Here is a 6,257-nt window from a genome sequence, read left to right as displayed (position 1 = left end):
TCTGCTGCAACTACAGTCACGTGAAAAAGTAGGTACACCCCATGTAAAGTTTTGACTTTTTCAACATATTTCAACATACAGCAATTTGATCTTCATTTCAACAATATTGACAGATAACGGTGATATAACATAACAAATATCATGAAACATTTACATTTTGTAGTCCATTGTATAATTTAAATAAACATAAATGCAAATTTCGCATGTGGAAAAAGTAAGTACACCCTTCGCTCTAATAGGTGGTATTGTCCCCTTTTAGAAACGACCTCAAGTCGGCATTTCTTATAACTGTCTACCAGTCTCTGACATCGACTGTGAGAAATATTTTCCCACTCCTCCATGCAGAATTCTTTCAGCTGTGCGATGTTTGAGGGGTTTCTTGCATGCACAGCTCGTTTCAAATCCCCCCACAACATCTCGATGGGATTTAGATCCGGGCTTTGACTTGGCCATTCCAGAACCTTCCATTTCTTTCTTTTCAGCCATTCCTTGGTGGATTTACTGGTATGTTTAGGGTCATTGTCATGTTGCAAGGTCCACCTTCGGTTGGGCTTCAACTTTCCGACAGATGGCCTCACATTATCCTCAAACACCCTCTGGTACAATGAAGAATTCATAGTGGATTCTATGATGGTGAGCTGCCCAGGCCCTGATGCAGCAAAGCTGCCCCAAACCATAATATTTCCACCACCATGCTTTGCAGTTGGCATCAGGTTCTTGTGGTCAAATGCTGTCTTTGGTTTTCGCCAAACATGTCTTCTGGTACTGTGGCCAAATATCTCTACCTTTGACTCATCTGTCCAGAGCACAATGTTCCAGAAGTGCTGGTCTTTGCCTCGGTGTTCATTGGCAAACTTTAGTCTTGCCTTGATGTTCTTTCTGGACAGCAAAGGTTTCCACCTGGCACACCTCCCATGTAGATCAAATTTGTGCAGCCTCTTTCTAATGGTAGACTCATGCACTTTGACATCAACAGTGGCAAGAGCTACCTGTAGGTCCCGTGATGACATTCTGGGGTTCTTCGAGACCTCTTTCAGCATCTTGCGGTCTGCTCTCGGGCTGAACTTGCTGGGTGGCCTGGCCTGAACAAGTTGGAAGTTGTTTGGAATCTTCTCCACTTACAGATGATCTTCCGGACAGTCGAATGATTGATTTCAAATTGTTTGGAGATCTTTTTAAATCCCTTCCCAGACTAGTAGGCATCTATAACTTTCTTTCTGAAGGCCTCAGAGAGCTCTTTTGATCTAAGCATGGTGATGCCGCACACTTCAACAACAAAGAGCAAACCAAACTAAATGTCTGAGGTTTAAATAAGACAGGTTCCTCCAAGATCCTCTCTAACGATGTTCTAATCATTTGCACCTGAGCTGGTGCACCTGATTCTAATTTTAGGTCTTTGAAGTAGTGATAAATGTAGGGGTGTACTTACTTTTTCCACATGCGAAATTTGCTTTTATGTTTATTTAAATTATACAATGGACTACAAAATGTAAATGTTTCATGATATTTGTTATATTATATCACCTCCATCTGTCAATATTGTTGAAGTTGCGCCTTAGACACACTTGAAGCCGACGAGCGAAGTTGTCAATCGCCCTGACACACTCTTCCTTCCTGATGGCACGAATCTTCTGGGTGATGGCCACTTTCAGTTCAGAAATGGATTGAGGACGATTCTCATAAACGTGGTCCTTCAAGAACCCCCCAGACATAAAAATCTGGGGGGTTCAGATCGGGTGAATGCGGAGACCACTCGGGTTCGCGGCGCCTGCTGATCAGCCGATCAGGGAATCGGTGGTCCAGATACTCCATCGTGATGTTGGCTGTATGTGGAGTTGCCCCATCTTGTTAGAACCATTGCACATCTTCATTCACGCCACGACGTCTCCCAAGTCCCCTCCAGAACTTGTTGAGCACCACAATGTAACGCTCCTTTGTGAGAGTGACTGCCTCCTCGTCTGCGTCTTCAAACCAAAACGGTCCGATTATGCCATGTTTTGAGATGGCCACCCAGGCCGTGCATTTTACAGAGTGCAAGGTCCTCTGAGGCACCTCGTCTGGGGCTTGTGTGCCCCAGAACACATTGTTCTTGCTATTGACATGCCCACAGAGCAAGAAGTGTGCTTCGTCGCTGAACCAAACATCATCAAGAAAGTCAGGATCCTCTTCGATCTTGTTCTCGAACCACCGGCACATCACAACACGTTTTGCCATGTCAGCTGGTGTGAGTTTATGCTTGATCTGGATCTTGTATGGGTACAGCTGAAGATCCTTGATCAAGATTCTTTGCACTGACGCACGTGAAAGACCCAGCTCTTGGCTACGTCTTCGGATCGACTTTTTCGGGCTCCTTCTGACAGAATGTCTCACCGCATTCACATTGTCAGGAGATCTTGCAGTCAGCTTCCTGCCAGAACTGGGTGTTTCTGCCTTCTTGTTGAGGTTGTTTACTGATCCAGTGGCTTGAAATTTGTGTGCCCAACGATAAATTTGGTTTTTCTGGGGATAGTTGTTGAAGTTGAACTTCCTGCGAAATTTTGCTAGCACCGTTTTGAATGATTTCGTCTCCAAATAAGTAGTGACGCAAAATATTTTTTCCTCCTTTGTCCAAGGCATTTTGATTGATAATTATTAATTGTTATGGTCTCCTCTCTTCAAATCTGAAAAAAAAGAACAATAACATTAATATTGGCAGAATTATGAGCAGTGACATGGGTTCCATGTATTTTGAGACACCCTGTATCTAAGTTGGGACCGGATGTCCGTGTAAGCGCTATGTGTCTCCATGCGAGGGGTGGAGCGATGCCAAATAGTTAGGGCCTATGGATAAATTCCCAGTGTGTAATTGCCCTTGTGATTTTTCCCTTCGTTCTTATTTCTTTTTCCCTTTCCCTTCGTACTCGGCCAGCCCATGCGATTGGCACGTAATTGCAAATAACATAATCTCTGACGATATCCAGACACGACTACACCACCTAGCCGAATCATCTTGATGGGCGCCAACTGTGGCAGTGAGGCCACGCCCCGAAGAACAATTGGTTGGGACTATTCGACGGCGCTCGGCGATCGGAGTGCGGGTGACATCGGAGAGAACATTCGAGACAGTCAGAGCAAAAAGGGAAAGCACTGCCATTTTCTCTCTCTCTTGGTCCGGGCTCTGGGTACGAGCAGTTGCATTCTCTCTCTCTGTTCCTCGCACGGTAAAAGGCGGTCGCATTCGCATTCCCTCTCACTGTTCCTGGCTGTGTGGAAGACGGACACATTTCTCTCCCTCTCCCTCACCCTCTCCCTGTGCCCTCGACGGAGGTGGCTGCGCGTGGGGCAGTGCGCGCTAGTGAGGCGAGTGGTGGAGTCCGGTAAATCGCGATGATCGGAGGAGGAAGAAGTTTGGCCGTCACTCTACGGGTTGGTGGCTGCTACGGGCGCGACTGCGTACCATCCTGAGCGTTCCCGCGCAAGGCCTCGGGGACCTATTTGACAACCGCCAGGGTTCGAGGGTCGTGTGAGGAGACCGGAGCCGAGTACGGGCCAACACACCACACCACAGTTTATCTTTATTTTATCATCCCCTTGTGTTGTATACGAGTCTGTGTGGAGGGTCCCTCATTTAGGAATTAGTTTTTACCTTACCTTTCATTTTTGTTATCCTGGCATTTGTTTTCATTAAACCATTATTTAAAATAAATAAAAAACCACCTTTAGAGGCCATTTTTTCCCCGCAAGCAAAGGTTGGCCTTTTTCGGGGACCGTGGTTGTTGTTGTTTTTCGGTCCCCTTTTTGAAGCAATGTTTTACGGCCGGATGCCCTTCCTGACGCCAACCCTTTTTGCCGCCTTTAACGACAAACAGGGAATTACCAGTGAACTGGTACTCAATTAGCCGACCTCGGAAGGATGACAGGCTGAGTCAACCCCCCTGGCGTTCAATTCAGCGATCGACCGGGATTCGAACCCAGGATCCTAGGATCCTAAGCCGGCACCCTAGCCGCTAGCCCAACACCAGGGCATTAAACCATTATTTGTTGCATTTAATTTGTTGTATTGTTGATTTGCCTGTCTTGTACGTTTATTTGTTGTGGGGATCGGATAACCCCCCGTGTGTGGTCTGTCCGTGCAGGTAAGGACCGTGCTACCCTCCACCACCGCCGCGCGTGCAAAAGGTACCGCCATCGTTGCGTATACGCCTCGGAGTTAAAGCTCGTTTGGTCATCTGTCGCCCTGAGGTCTTCACTACAGGGTAGACGTGACAATACTCTGAGTGAAAGAACTTTGCCTTACGAAAGACCTTTGAAAGACCAAGTTCTAACTCTTCTTTACTCATCTCAAAAAAAAACAAACATGTTTTTTTGTTTTTGAAGAATGCACAGTGAAAAAACGAGGGATCTTTGTCCCCTGGTCCAGTCACTGTGCATACTTCTATTAAAAAAACATTTTCTGCACTTTTAAGTTGTCTATACTCTTCATTATCTTGAACATCTCTATCAGGTCACCTCCCTTGTAATGTATCAGGTCCTGTATAATTCAGCCACTCCTCTTATCTGATGTCTTGCTCGCCTCAAAATCCGTCGAGGCGCTTCATACTGAAACCTTTCCATGGCAACTGTCCTTCCTCAGATGTGGTGACTAAAACTATACCCACTAGTCTTGGTAAGGCCTCACTAAATTCCTGTACAGTGTCAACACAACTTCTTGATTTATGATTCATCCCCCATGGAATAAAACTATATCGTCCCCACAACTTACAACCTCCAGGTAAACACACTCGCAAAGCTCTTACTCACAAACAAAATACTTAACGCAAACATGCAAAATAACAAACACTGCCTGGGCAAATACCTATCATGCAGACAGTCATTTGTATTTTTTAACCGCAGGTCATGATGCACATCTATCTATAATTCCAGTAATCTCTGTGTGTGTGTGTGTATGTGTGTATGTCTGTGTGTTTGTCTGTGACCGCTGTTTCTCGACAACCACGGGTCCGATATACTTGAAACTTGCCAGGTATATTGCTGGGGACCCGAGGATGTGCCTTTTCAAGGTTTCATATTAATCGGACAAGTAGTTACCGAGCTATGGCGATTTCTTTACCAAACTCCGCAAGCCGTTCGCTTTGGACCAAACCATTTCATGTAAATAGAGGGGGGGGATTGTCACCGTACTCGCAAGCCGTTCGCTTTGGACCAAACCATTTCATGTAAATAGAGGGGGGGGATTGTCACCGTACTCGCAAGCCGTTCGCTTTGGACCAAACCATTTCATGTAAATAGAGGGGGGGGATTGTCACCGTACTCGCAAGCCGTTCGCTTTGGCTTTGCGAATGGACCAAACCATTTCATGTAACTAGAGGGGGGGGATATAATTTTAGATATATATATAGTACGGGCATGCCCTAGTCTATCTATAATTCCAGTAATCTCTGTATGTCTGTGACCGCTGTTTCTCGACAACCACGGGTCCGATATACTTGAAACTTGCCAGGTATATTGCTGGGGACCCGAGGATGTGCCTTTTCAAGGTTTCATATTAATCGGACAAGTAGTTACCGAGCTATGTCCAAAAAACGATTCAACCAATCAGAGAGCAGCGAGCTATCACGTGTGCCGAACGTGCCGAACAGACTCTGCCTCGGACGGCACATTTGAGAGCGTATTCATTTATTTCACGTTGGCAAACTATGTTGCCGTTAAACTATGTTTTAAAACTAATTAAAACTACGCTTTCCTGCGCGTTTGTGCACGCTATGGCGATTTCTTTACCAAACTCCGCAAGCCGTTCGCTTTGGACCAAACCATTTCATGTAAATAGAGGGGGGGGGGGATTGTCACCGTACTCGCAAGCCGTTCGCTTTGGACCAAACCATTTCATGTAAATAGAGGGGGGGGATATAATTTTAGATATATACAGTGGTACCTCGGCTTACGAGTGCCCCAACGTACGAGTTTTTCGGGATACGAGCCGTCGCTCGGGCGGTTTGTTGCTTTGGGATACGAGCCGAGATCCGATGTACGAGCTCAAAAAATTTATTTTTTTGAATTTTCCGGTTGTGGCTTCCGGTTCCGGTCACGTGGTTATCTTGCCGTGAAAGCATCTCTGCTTGGATATAAAACACGCAATCGTCGAAATACATTAGCGAGGAATCTCCTTGCTCCAGCCGGTGACGTCATCGGCGGGGATCCCCGCCTCCAGTGGCTGGTCACGTGACCGCCAAAGCGTGTCGCGCGTGCGGGTATAATGAGCTACACCTGTGGATCACGTG

This window comes from Myxine glutinosa, chromosome 1, assembly GCF_964187855.1.
Source record: "Myxine glutinosa chromosome 1, kmMyxGlut1.1, whole genome shotgun sequence".
Lineage (NCBI taxonomy): Eukaryota > Metazoa > Chordata > Myxini > Myxiniformes > Myxinidae > Myxine > Myxine glutinosa.
This window is presented reverse-complemented; position numbering follows the sequence as displayed.